Source organism: Phyllostomus hastatus, unplaced genomic scaffold (genome assembly GCF_019186645.2).
Source record: "Phyllostomus hastatus isolate PE091 unplaced genomic scaffold, TTU_PhHast_1.1 phas_contig_1, whole genome shotgun sequence".
NCBI lineage: Eukaryota > Metazoa > Chordata > Mammalia > Chiroptera > Phyllostomidae > Phyllostomus > Phyllostomus hastatus.
The window spans coordinates 790,132-804,021 of record NW_025333498.1 but is presented as its reverse complement, the minus strand read 5'-3'; the positions used below and the strand labels follow the sequence as shown (position 1 = coordinate 804,021).

Below are 13,890 nucleotides of genomic sequence, written 5' to 3'. Positions count from 1 at the left end.
TGTAAAGTAAATGATTGTCTAATCATTATGTCCTACATCTGAGACTAATATAGGATAATACTGAATGTAAACAGTCACTGAAAAATAAGTAAAAGGAAAAAAAGAAAGAAAAGTGAAAGGAGTTGATCACCACCACCCAGTATTATAAGAAATATTAAAGGGATTTTTTAAGAAGAAGAACTAGAAAAACAAAAAAGCAGAGCAACATAGTTATAAAGAATAAAATGGCAATGAACACATAGCTATCGATAATCATCTTAAATATAAATGGACTAAATGCTCCAATCGAAAGACATAATGTACCTGAATAGATAAGAAAATAAGATCTATATATATGCTGTCTACAACAGACCTACTTCAAATGAAAGACAGACACAGACTGAAAAGGGATGGAAAAAGACATTTCATGCAAATGAAATTAAAAAACTGGAATAACAATACTTATATTAGACAAAATAGATTTTACAACAAAGACATAGTAAGATCCAGCAATTCCATCTCTGACGATTTATCCAAAGAAACCCAAAACACTAATCTGAGAAGACATATGCATCCCCATGTTCATTGCATCATTTTTTTTACTGTAGCCAAGATATGGAAGCAACCTAAGTGTCCGTTGATAGACAAATGGATAAAGACAATGTGGTATACATTGTTAGTGGAATATTACTCAGCCAGAAAAAAGGAGCAAAATCTTGCCATTTGTAATAAGGATGAACCTAGAGGATGTTATGTGGAATGAAATAAGTCAGACAGAGAAAAACAAATATCATATTATTTCACATATATGTAGAATCTGAGATAGTTATGGGAATACAAAGATAGCATAGGAAATATAGTTAACAATATTATAATAACCATGTATGGTGTCATGGATACTAGAATTATTGGGGGGTTCATTTAAATAAATTATATAGATATCCAACCACTATGCTATACACCTGAAACTAATATAATATTGAATGTCAACTGTAATTGAAAAATTATTTTTAATTAAAAATATCATTTTTGGATAAAGTAATATAAGCATAAAATTCAAATGTCTAAAGGTACAAAACAAAACATTAAGCAATGGAAAGTAAATATTTCTCATTCCCAGTCACCCAGTTAGCATCCCTGGAGGGAAGCACTGTTACTAGCATCTTATGATTTTTTCCCAGAAACATTCTGTACATGCTATCATATACTTTCAGCAAGAGCTCTGGACCTGGCAAGGCAGAGAGTTCATCAATTAATCACATTTGATAATTATTATTAAGTAATAGCAGACCTTTTCATTCCAATCAGCTCTGACACATACTATCTTGGGCCATCTCACTTCCTGGTTTACCCCGTTCGTGTGATAAAACTAACCCCCACCAGGCAGGACTATTGGGGTTAAGCGAAGTAGTATGCCGAAGTTCCAGAGATACCTCATGATTTTGACTATGACAAAATATAATCTTTTTTTCTATTAATTTGAATTTCAAATGCAGAGGCTGAATTCTTATCGACATAGAAATGAAGTGTCTATAGAATATATATATGTCGTGTTGCCTGGCTTTATAGCATATCAGTCTGCTTTTCTCAACCTTGATGAAGTTGACTTAATCAACCCCATTTCATTGTTAGTTTAGTTGTCCTTAATCTTCTCTAAGTCCACTTCATATAACCTTAAAGTATGTATAAAATATTATTGAAAAAGTAAGAGAAGAGGGGATTTATCATTTAATAAATACTGTTGGTGCAACAAAAATGTGCCAGGCACTTTGCTAGACGACATAGAACCAGGCAAAACCCAATAGAGAAAATGGTGCTAAGGACCGTTCTACTTAGGCCTGGTGATATTCAAAGGCCTGCTTGGTCTTCTGAGCCCTAGAAAATCATTAGTCTCACTCAATTTAAGAGCTCAGTTACAAGCCTTTTTAAAAAAAAAAACAGTCAAACAATTTAAGCAATTAAAGGGGTTTAGTGGCTCATAAGACTGAGAAGTCCAAAAATTAGTCAGGCTTTAAAAACCATTGGCTCCATAATGTCAACAAAGACTGACTTTTTTTCCATTTCTGTACTCTGCCTTCCATGATGTGGTTTTCATCTAAGACTGTCTCCTCAAATAGTTTAAACGAGGTAGTCAGAAACAACCAGAGCTGCATCTTCCAGGTTGATAGCTACAAAAGCAGAGAGTACTTTTGAGGCAGCTCCCTGAATGAGAAAAAAAATTTTTCCCAGAACTCAACTGTCTGTCTCCTTAACTTCATTGTCCCTAATTGGTTCACAAGCCTACTAAGAACCAATCACATGGACAAGAAGATATGATATTGTTGATTGGCTTAAGACAGACCGGAATTACCCCTGGGGCTGGGCAATCAGCTAAAAACAAAAGACCACACCCATGATGTTTATTAGAAAGTAGAAAGAGGCCTGGGCCTTACAATTGTCAACTAGAGCTCTTGTTACCACGTCTCTCTGAGTATCTGTTCTATGTCACTCTCTCAGGCTGGCTCCATATGCAAGGTTTTTACTTTGTGTAAAAGTAAATTTGATTTACTTTACCCTCATAAATTTGATTTACACATGGCTGAGGCTTATGGTGGGGTAACTCTATAACCAAATATCTGTCACTCTGCAAATCCAATTCTCATCACCTTTCTATGATTCTTGTGCTTTAGTTCAAAATTCTCAAATGAAATCCTCTAAGTGGCTTGGCCTAACCTACGGACTGACTCTCACAGTGGGTCTCTACGTACCAGTCCTTCTCACCTATAGCCAGAGGGCTAGGGTCCTCTGATACCATCATGGCTGACTAAGCCCATCTGATCAGCAGGGTTTGTGGGTGGGAAAAGAAGGGGATATGGGCAGAAAGGCAATTATATACTTCTGTAACCAGAAAAACTCCAGGGGTGAAAATGATAGGAAGAAAGTGGCACCAAATTTAAAGATAAAAGAAACACTGCCAACACAATTCAAAATTAAAGTGGCTCAGAGACTTTTGCTGTAACCACTATTTTAGCCTTATAATCTCTGAAATTTACTGTAAAGAACACTGGAACACTTCTTGAAGCAGAAACATTATGGAAGAAAACAAACTTTGACCATAAATCTTGGACCTAAATGATATTTATGCTCATTATATCCCATGTGCTGAAATGTGTCCTTTTTTGCAGACTATTACCTCCTCAGAATGACTTTAAATATGAAATGGCTAAGAGAATGCCCCAGTAGAATTTTTCCCCCCACAAAACAGCATTTTGCTCTTAAGTAAATTCTCCATTTTTACCTCCTGATTTCCAAAAGGGTGTTAGAGATTCCCATCCCAACTCAAACACCCCCAGCCTAACTGCAGATGTGTTCACTGGAAAAGGGGAAGTTTTTAAGTACTCAGCAGAACGTGTGACCAAACTGCTGGAGCAAAAGAGGAACACAGAAAGCCAGAATGAGAAGTGTTTTTTCTTCACTTTCTTATAATGCATTCAGGCTTACTTTGACCTAAATAACCATCTGACTGGTTACTATTTTAAATGTGAAAGAAGTGGAGAAATGACTGTCAGTAGCCCCCACAAACCTGGAATGGACTAGGCTGAAGGCACTAAAACTTCCCCCTAAGGAATGGAAATCGACCCAAATTTTTCCTTCCTTCCTTCCTTCCTTCCTTCCTTCCTTCCTTCCTTCCTTCCCTCCTTCCTTCCTTCCTTCCTTCCTTCCTTCCTTCCTTCCTCCCTTTCTCTCTTTTTTTCTTCCTCCTTCCCTTCCTTCCTTCCCAGCTGTTTTCTTCCTGGTTCTAATATTTGAATCAGAAGTCTTTGCCTAGACTAGTCCAAGGCACCAAAAACAATAAAATAAAGTTGAACTGAGGGTAAATACAAGAAACATAGAGAAAACCCTGTTTTCAAAGTATGTTAATTGGCTTGTAGCTAATTCTGATTTTAATTAAAAAAAAAAACAAAGCTCAGTGATAGTTAAAACTGAACAATAGACTGAGCTTAATACAAAGGCTTAAGCAGTATTCTAACTGATAATAAACACAATAGCACCTGAAAAAAAAAATAAAACTGAATAGTTAAAAGAAAGAAGGATAACTTCAGAGGTGAAGGCAGAATTTTTTAAATCAACATTTCATGCAGCAGCTCCTGCCAGGCCTTCCCATTTCTCAATAGCTTTGATTCATGGAAATAATGGTTATGCAATTTCCACACATTGTACTCCAAACACAGCATGTGGGCATAGTAAAAAGAAAACAACTAATAGCACTTGAAGCTGGTGATTTCGATAAGCTTTTCTTTTTCATTTCACAAAGGTTTTTAACTCGATCGTCTAAGGCAACTGACATATTCCTCCTAAGCTTTAAACAGATATATGTGCATGCAGCAAAGTGTCTCATATTCTTACATGTATCTATGGCAGCCTGCTAGTTAATCTAGTTGTGAAGAATTAACCAGAAAGAAACTATTGGACTACGAGAATTCCACAGTTGACAGATTGTTGGTCTTTCTCTTAAAAAAAAAAAAAACAACTATGCCATCTGTTAACAAAAGATGAGATAACTTGGAGAAAATTATTTCCCTTAGGGCACAATGCTAGAGCAATTCGGAGAGAGGTCGCCTGCATTTTCAGTGAGGATCTGGTATAAGAAACAAGACAGCCTCAGGTCTGCTCAGTCCTTGGCCAAGAAAAACAAAGATGATTTCCTCTGGTCCCTATTTTAGTTTTCCTCTTTGAACTTCTTATTTCTTATTCTTGTATTATTTTTTATTGGGCACAGATTGTTTCAGGAATCATCTTGTTTCCCTTTTTGAAGTTTTTTTTCTTTTCTATTTTTTTTCTTTAATTTGTTGAGACCGGATTGTAAAGTGCTCCACTTCCACCACCTGTCACTGTACTGGGGGCTGCGACTAGGACAGCACTCTGCAGCTCTGAGTCCAGCTGCGGACTGGATGGTGAGAGGCTGCGCGGCAGGAGGAGGTAGAGGTGCAAATTTGCAGGTAGGTGGCAATACACTATTTCAAAATAAAAATCCCTAAGCTGCAGATCAGTGATAAATTTCCATAAACTCTGTGTACTTGGAGAGAGAGAGCTACTGTATGAATTTTAATTCTTATAGAGGGATTTTCTCCCCTTTACATATAAAATCCTGGGAACTTCACCTCCTTACCCTGTCATTTCTGTGTGATTAATCATACCTTGGTCACTTGTCACTAGATGGCATCGTGTAGTGTTACTTGACAGCAATAACTAAATTGTCAAAGTTACAGCATGGGCCATTTTTTCAGTATTTTCTTCTTTGGTATGCATTTAGAGAATCTAAGTGAGATCCTGGATATTTCATCTTCATTTGTTTTATGAGTTTGGCTTTGTAAATTTTGCATATTCTTTGAGATTCATTTTTCTCAGTGTATCTTGCTAGTATTTGAACCCAATATTTATTAGTATTAAATACATAATTAGTTCTTCCTCTAAATTTTCTTCCAAGTCACATACAGAAATATTTACTTACAGAGATTTTGCAAAAATAAAATAAACTCAACACATCTAGGATCTTTACGCAAACATGCAGATAGAAAAAAATGCATGTATGAAGACTCATTTTATCTAAGCATAGCCAGTTGAAACCAAGTCATGGATAAGCCATGCTGTGGAATAACATAAAAAAATGATCAGTTGATGCTTTCATAAACCTTCAAAATTTATTTAAAAATATGACAGCAAAAAATAATGAAAACTGAGGTAGATAGAATGAGTTAATAGTCTTGTACTCTCCCAGATGTGACAGGTAATTATGACCATTTTTATTTGTTATAGTCCAATAAACCTTATGTTACTGAGGGTGAATTCTAACTCTATGGTGTCAACAAAACAGAGTTTTTCTAAATAATAATTAAGACTTAGTGATTTGCAAATTTGTGAATAATAATAGATGATAAAATGTATTATATGGCCCTGGCCAGTGTGGCTATGTGGGTTGGGCATCATCCTACAGGCTGAAGGGTCATGGGTTCAATTCCGTCAAGGCATATGCCTACATTTTAGGTTCAGTCCCTGGTCAGGGCATGTGAAACAGACAATCTATTGATGTTTTGCTCCCTTTCTTTGTCTCTCCCTTCCCCTCTGTGGAATAAAAAAAGTAAAAAAAAAAATTGTATTATGTAGAGTGAGGCTAAGAAAATAGATGACAGATAGATTGGATAATAAATATATAGCATCTAATACAATACTTGATTTTATCATTATTTGTCTAAAATCTACACTATTAATCTTCTATATTTATTTACTTATTTACTATTAAAAAATTCTGTTTTATTTTGTGTTTTTATTTTATTCATTCATTCATTCATTCAACAAACAGCTGGATACCTACATTGGATTAGGTAGTGCAGATGCAGAAACAAGTAGAGCAGTAAATTTACCCTCATAAAGCTTTTCATTTTTTTATGTTGCTAAACATCCATTAACTAAGTTTCAGACTTAATCATGGAGTGGGAGGAAAGAGGAAGGAGAGAGGGAGAGAGAAAGAAAGAGGAAGAGATAGAAAAAATATATGTAGAGTGAGAAAGAGAGAACACAAAGTCTGAAACAAATAGCTCTACTAGTATCTCAGGCTGTGATTCTGGACCTCCCTCGTTATATGTTCAAATTAAATAATCTTTACATGAAAGTGCTCTGTAAACAATAGAATACTTTTTAAATGTAAATATTTTTAAGTTTTTTCCTCTAAGGGTCCCACAGTTGTTAAATAGAACTTTGATCCTACAGTCAAGTACTTACTTCCTTTTAATTTCTCCACAATTTTCAAAATAACAAGTACATAAATGAAACACATTATTCCCTGGCTGGTGTGGCTCAGTGGACTGAGTGCTAGCCCTGAGAATCAAAGGGTCACCAGTTCTATCCCCAGTCAGGGTACATGCCTGGGTTGTGGGCTGGGTCCCTGGCAATCACACATTGATGTTTCTGTCCCTCACTTCCTCCCTCTTTTCCTCTCTCTAAAAATAAATAAATAAAATCTTTCTTAAAAGTTTTATTCAAAAAATGAAACCCATTACATTTCCAACTCACCTGGTAAAACAAAATGTGAACAGAAGCACCATGAATTTAAAGAGAGAAAAGGTGGAGAGAGGCTAAACTTAATGACTCCGTAATCACATCAGACTCTGAAACACTGAGACTCTCTCTGGCTAGTCCCATCCCCTTCTCTGCTCTGTGAACTCTTGATGTTTTTCTTGGTTTCAGCAGATGAGAAATGAAATTTCAGGCAAATTCTGTTGCAATAACATGTGTAGGAGAAAGAGACCTCTTGTGGGGGTCATTCTGGTCCTATAACTTTACATCTTCTACACTTTGACGGTAGAAAAAAACTAAAGAAAGTTCTAGTGATTACTAAATTAGGACATTTGGTCCAGCACCATTAATTCTTAGACTAGTTCAATAGTTTGCAACATGCTTCTCATTTTTCATTAAGGCCAATCATATCCTATTCTGTAATAGATAAGTCAGAAACTTCTTTTCCAATTGTATGCAGAAATCAATACATTAGGAACTCCATATTCAGATGCATTTAAGATCACAATGAAAGATACATAAAATGGTGTCCTTGGTCAGGTCTTTGACTGGATTTGGGTGTGTAGAAAGTTTTATATTTTTAAAAAATTATTATTGATTTTAGAAAGAGAAAGGGAGAAAGAGATAAAGGAAGACAGAAACATTGGTCCATTGCTTCACCCATTCATGCATTCATTGGCTGACTCCTATGTGTGTTCTCACCAGGGATTGAACCTGAAACCTTGGGTATATCTGGACAACCAACTAAGCTACCCATCCAGGACTAGATAATTTTATCTTAAGTTTCTGGTCTATCATCTGGGGGGTTTGTCTTTTATTTTGTTATTGTATTAAGTTGCATTTTTAGTATATAGCAGTTTACCAGTAAAGATAAACTTCTAATAAGGAAGTTGAGCTGAAAATATTTCCTCAATATATTAGTATAATCTTTTGGGGGGGGGTCTATTTTTTTAAAATAGACCGTATACTGACATTTTATTTATTTTATTTTTTAGAGAGGGGAAGGGAGAGAGAAAGAGAGGGAGAAAAACATCAATGTGTGATTGCCTCTCACACACCCCCTACTGGGGACCTGGTCCACAACCCAGGCATGTGCCCTAGACTGGGCATTGAACCTGCAACCCTTTGGTTTGCAGGCTGGCACTCAACCATTGAGCCACACCAGCCAGGGCGTAGTATATTCTTATTTGATATAATTTTATTTCAGTAGGAAAAGAGAAAAAGTAGCCTGAATATCCTACCTGTAGAAAATGTATGCTGATTCTTATTTTGTTCTAGAATATTTGTTTGCCATCAGACATGGGCTGGAAGAAAATTTGAAATGTTGGAAAGGAAACTCTAGAGACTGAGGTATTTATTTACTGTATTATTTCTTTTCTAGATTTTCCTTCCCTGGCTTACGACATTTTTCTCTTTGTTTATACTATCAAGTCAACAAGTGTTTTAATGACTTCTTAGTATTTGTGCACAAGAAATCTAGGAAATGGAATTCTATTACACCAGTTTCAGAGACTGTAACACTTAAGCCTTTCTCCATCACTACATTTGGGTCAAAAGATGGTCTTTACCATCTTTTGACCCAAAAGATGACCCAACTGAGCTGGGTAGCTCAGTTGCTTGGAGTATCATGCTCACACACCAAGGTTTTAGGTTTGATTTTAGTCAGGGCACATACGAGAATCAACCAATGGATGAATAAATAAGTGGAACCACAAATCATTCTTTCTCACTCTCTTACTCTTTCTTCTTTCCTCTCTCTCTAAAATCAATGGTTTAAAAAAATGTTCTTTATCATAAAAGTATATGGATCTACATGTAGCCATGGATAGAACTTCTATGGAAGAAAGCAGAGATTTTTTAAAAAAATTATTTTGGGAAAGTATGTTGAGGCTTTTCTCTAAAAATAAAATGCTATTTCATCAGTACTGGTCATTTTAGCTGCATGCAACTAATGATCATAGATGCTCATAAAAACCTAAAAGGAAGTTAATGTTGTTCTCTTCTCTTTTTTTTTTAATGTTTTTCTCTTCTGAAATGGTAAATATCTCTCCCTTAACTGCATTAAAAAAAACAAACTTTACCACTTTGAAGAGAATTCAGGAAGCCATATGGTCTTACCCAAAGTTCCTGCACTCAAAATGTCCTCCTGGGAAAGAAGGTTCAAGGTGTTTTTAAGAACAGAACTTTAATGTTTCTGCCTATAAACAATGACACTTCCTGTTTTGATCTCTAACAAAAGGAGACTATAAAAAAGTAAGACAATGAACTTCACCTTTTTGCACAGTGAAGAACATTTTTACTCCATCTCATTCTGTGTGTAGAGTTCAACATGAAGATGATCACAGAGCAATTCTCCTGAGGTCCTATGTATTGATCTATGGTCTTCCCATCAGAGTTGGTATTTTTGGTAATTTACTGTTACCTAGCCATGAGCGTGGTATTGAAGTCAAGAGTGTGTGCAATATTCCACCTTTCAAATATAAATAAAGCTATATGTTGCCTCTAAAATACAGAAATAACCCTTAACAGATTTAAGAGTCAGTGACTTCTTCCTTTTAAGTTATCTTCCATCAAAAAAAGAGTGAGAGCCCTGGCTGGTGTAGCTCAGTGGATTGAGTGTGGGCTGTTAACCAAAGGGTCACTGGTTCGATTCCCAGTCAGGGCACATGCCTGGGTTGTGGGCCAGATCCCCAGTGGGGGCACATGAAAAACAACCACACATTGATGTTTTTCTGCCTCTCTTTCTCCCACCCTTCCCCTCTGTCTAAAAATAAATAAATAAAGCTAAAAAAAAAAAGAGTGAGAGAAAGGAACAAAGTAGGAGAGAAAATAGGCAAGAAAAAGAAAGGACAAAGTGAGAGGGAGGGATTAGGGAAGGAAGGAAAGAAAGAACAATTAGAGTGACTAAAGAGACCATCTTTCCAAAACAAGAAAAAAAACTACTTGTAATACTTAATAATGTGAGTACCTGTTGCTTCCCAAAACTAGAAAAAAATATTTTAAAGCAAATCTAATTCTATTTAGTATAAAAAAATTGTGTTATTTTTAAAAAGTAAACAGAGATTAATAGAATACTATAGGCATTATGATATCAAAATAAATAACAAAAGCATTTTAGAAGGTAATGTTCTCAAAATTTAACACAATAGTAATACATATTGAAAGAGGACACTATTTAAAATTTTAAAAAATCTCAGCAACTATTCTGTTTAAATTGTTTATTAGAAATGAGAATATATTTTCTTAACAAAAAAAAAGACAACCTTATCTTGGAGTTTCTATGTCATAAAAAAGCAATTTGTTGGCTTTCTTTCTCAGATTCCAAAAACTCTTCTTTAAGTATAAATGCATATACTATTAAATATGTATGTATGCAATTTAAATTACATGTGCATAGATGTGAATGTTTTAGAAAAACTTAAATGACTGCTTTTTAAAACATATTTTAGTAATTAGGATAAATGCAGCAAAAATAAATTACTTCAGGGGTATTTATTGTTATCATAAATAGTTTCTGTATCACTTTTTTAAAAATATAAAATTCATGTTTCAGATGTAAATTCCAGATTGTTACCCACCAAATGATACTAAAATAATAAAACATTTGCTAAAGCAGAACATAAGCAAAACATCCTCAAAGGATGCTATTGGTAACTGTAGCTAATAGCAAAGTTGTTAAGACAGCTAATCCCGTTTGGAAATCTGTGCAACTTGATGAGCAGATGCCTGAAAGATATTAGTGGGAGATCTGAGATAATGAAAGATAATTACAGAGTCAATTTTTAGCAGAATGCATTCTAATGCAAAAAAAAAAGTTTTAGATGCAGAATATTTTCTGGCAAAATAAAGTGATTAAGCCTTCCTAACAAATGCTTTTATGAACTTACAAAACTGAAGTAGAAGTGGGTAGCTGTCAAAAAACTAATGTTTTCTCTTTTTTCTACAAAACAATTAACACTTTGTAAAATAATTGTGCAGTAAAAATAATTACCAGTACATGTTTTCCTTAATTCTTGTTTTAGGTTTTCTATATTTTCCACAAGTAAGTAATCGATAAGCTATCTGATACTCTTCATTCATTATCAATATTAGATCAGGGAATTAGATAATAGATCAATAATTTCTTAAAAACATTTATAAATAAGATATATAATGTGGCCATGATAATCCATCAAGTTCACGGAGACACTCAACATCTAAGATTGCTTTTATCTCTAAAAATCAATTGCCCAGAGGGTCCAGTCTTAGATTGTGAGTGCTTAGGAGTAGAAACTAGGGAGGCAGCAGTCTGTATTCTAATTATATAGTATAGTAGTATCACTCAATATCTCTAGTGAATTAGATCAATTTACCCCCTATAAACTCTAGTTTTCTCCTTTTCAAAGGGAGATGGAACAGTCCCTTATAGTAAGCATGTTATAAAATTACCAGTTGCAATAATGTTGTTGCTGATGATGGAGGTAGTGATGATGCCTATTCTATAAGGGTACTAAACTTCCTCCTGAGTCGTTTTGCCTGGGACTGAAAGGCAAGGCCCCCTCTCATGTTTCCCTTGAGAACTAAAAGTAGCTACACAGAAGTAAAACATTGGAATTCCATTTTCCAGTCCCCAGCACTGGCACAGCTCCGTAGTTCTTACACATGGAGGTATGAAGACTTGTAGAAGGAAAAGGCCATCCCGGAGTATGTGGGAGCCACTTCTGAAGGGTGAGAGTCCCCAGAGCCAGCACTGTTTTCTCTGAGATTTTTTTTTCACTTAACAGTGACATCTACATGGCAAAGTCCTGACACTTCAAAGATGAAAATCTTGAGGTTGGTTATATTTCAAGTAAGAAATGAGAGTCCTGTGCAATTTGGTGAAGTGGAGTTTGGAGGTTCAGGTGCAAAGACTGTGTGCTAACGAAAACAGAGAGAATTAACAGGCTATAAAAATCACAAAAGCTACAACTATGCAGTGGATTAGGGTTTGATGGGGAGCCCTTGTGATGCTAATGAGGAACAGCCAAGTGCTCTCCAAGGCCGTCACTGGAACTCAGCTCTGGCGACTGAGGCTGAGGCCGTTTTGATCTCTCACCCTGACTTGCAGGCCACCAGGAGAAAATTTACGGGGGAGCAGAATTCGATCCTTTTTCTTTGGACCTAAAGCACCTTGAAAAGCTGTTGCCAGGGTAAGTCTTCTTCTGTTCAACTCACTCTGGGGTTAAGAAATGACTACTGTGGCTGTGGGAAGGATATTTAGTGCCTCTCTTATGTGCCTATTTCCTTCCTGGTTAAACTTCTGAACATGATGTCACGGAGAGTGGCACTAGCCCAAGACCCAAAGATGGCAAAGTGTTTCTGGGGTATTAGTGGTATAGTTTGTGGATATTAACGTGAATTTCTGTGTAATAGATACTGACTATTAGGGAAAAAATGTGCTGCCTTTGATTTTAAGGTTCATTACCTTGTTCTTTTAACTCTTCTAACCTCTTTCTCATGTTCTTAGCAGAGTTACAGATCTAGGAAATAACAATAATAGTGAAAAATGTAAGTGTTCACCACATAGAGAATTAACTTATTGATGTTTTTTGTATATGCAGGAACACATTCATCTGAAATGTTAAATTGTTAGATTTATGTTTTTAAAAGGAAGTCATTATAAGAAGAAATAACACTCAGGTAACTGGTTCTTCGCCATCTCTGCAAGCAGTGTTGAGTGTTCATTCAAGGTCTGACAAGTCAGTAGTGTGGTCCAAGTAATTATAAATGTGGAACCCAGATACAACATGTATCACAGGTTTGATTTGATCCTCTCAAGATTTCTTTAAATTCTGAGAATCTAGATTCTAGGATGATGTAGAAAGTTGATATATGACACAATTATCAGGCAGAACTCAGGTGTGCATGTGTGTGTGTGTGTGTCTGTCTCTCACAGAGAGAGAGAGAGAGAGAGAGAGAGAGAGAGAGAGAGAGAGAGAGAGAGAGAGAGAGAGAGAACTGCAGTGTTGGGGAGGCCACTACTCTTACCTTGGCCTAAGAATTAAACTGACATAAAACAGATGAACAGAAGAAAAATATACAAATTTACTTCGGTTTTTTTCATGTGTGTTGGAGTCTTTAGATGGAAAATGAAGGTTTGTAGAAGCTCTTGGGCCCAAAAGCGTATATCCCCATTTACACAAAGAATGATCAACTGTGGGGATGTGACGAGATAAGGTCCCTGGGCTAGGGGCGGTAAGTCACGGGACAGTGACTAGTAAATGTAGGAGGGGGAAACTCACAGGAGATAAGGGCTATTTTAATGAGTTTGTAGCAGTTCATTCCAGGTCAACTCCCAGTCTCTGGTGATAAGAAAGAATGTTCTCTTCCAGGTACAGGGAGGGAGTTTTCCTCATTGGAAATTTTATGACCTGCTTTTAGGGGAAAAAGGGGAGTCTGACAGCCCTCCATAACTCTGCTTTTTTCAAGTACCTTCAGCTCAAAATAATCAATGTGCCAAAGTGGCACATTCTGGGGTGGCCTGTGCTGAATAACTTTACCTGATAAACTTCTCAAATCAGGAAAAAGGAAACAACAAATGTTTTAAATTCCCAGTGTGGAGAAGATGGCTCTGTGTGCCTTAGGGGTGCCTATGTGTGCTGACCGCTCCTAACGTGGCAGCGCTCGCAGTGAACACACTGTAGTCCTTCAGTTCACAGCCGGATAAATAGTCTGAGGTTCGTGTGGAATTCAGTCAGCAAATCAGCGCTGTGGCCAGCAAAGATTTTCAGGTCATTAGGAGTTTGAACTAGTACATTTTTAAATTAGTGAGATACATAAAATTATAATGAAAAAGATATGCTGCTAGCATGAATTTATGTCTTTAGATTATTCATTAAC

At 36.0% G+C, this 13,890-nt stretch overlaps 1 protein-coding gene across 2 annotated transcripts in view; it reads left to right on the top strand.

Annotated features, from left to right (window-relative positions):
• Positions 1-4,614: 4,614 nt before the first annotated feature.
• SLC39A10 (solute carrier family 39 member 10) overlaps positions 4,615-13,890 on the top strand; it is a 121,786-nt gene continuing 112,510 nt past the window's right edge. The window contains exons 1-3 of one of the 2 annotated variants that reach the window (XM_045817638.1): positions 4,615-4,958; positions 8,311-8,382; positions 12,119-12,200. The gene's annotated coding sequence lies outside the window, so the exon portion shown is untranslated. The remainder of the gene's footprint in view (positions 4,959-8,310; positions 8,383-12,118; positions 12,201-13,890) is intronic. The other variant, XM_045817701.1, reaches the window with a different exon arrangement.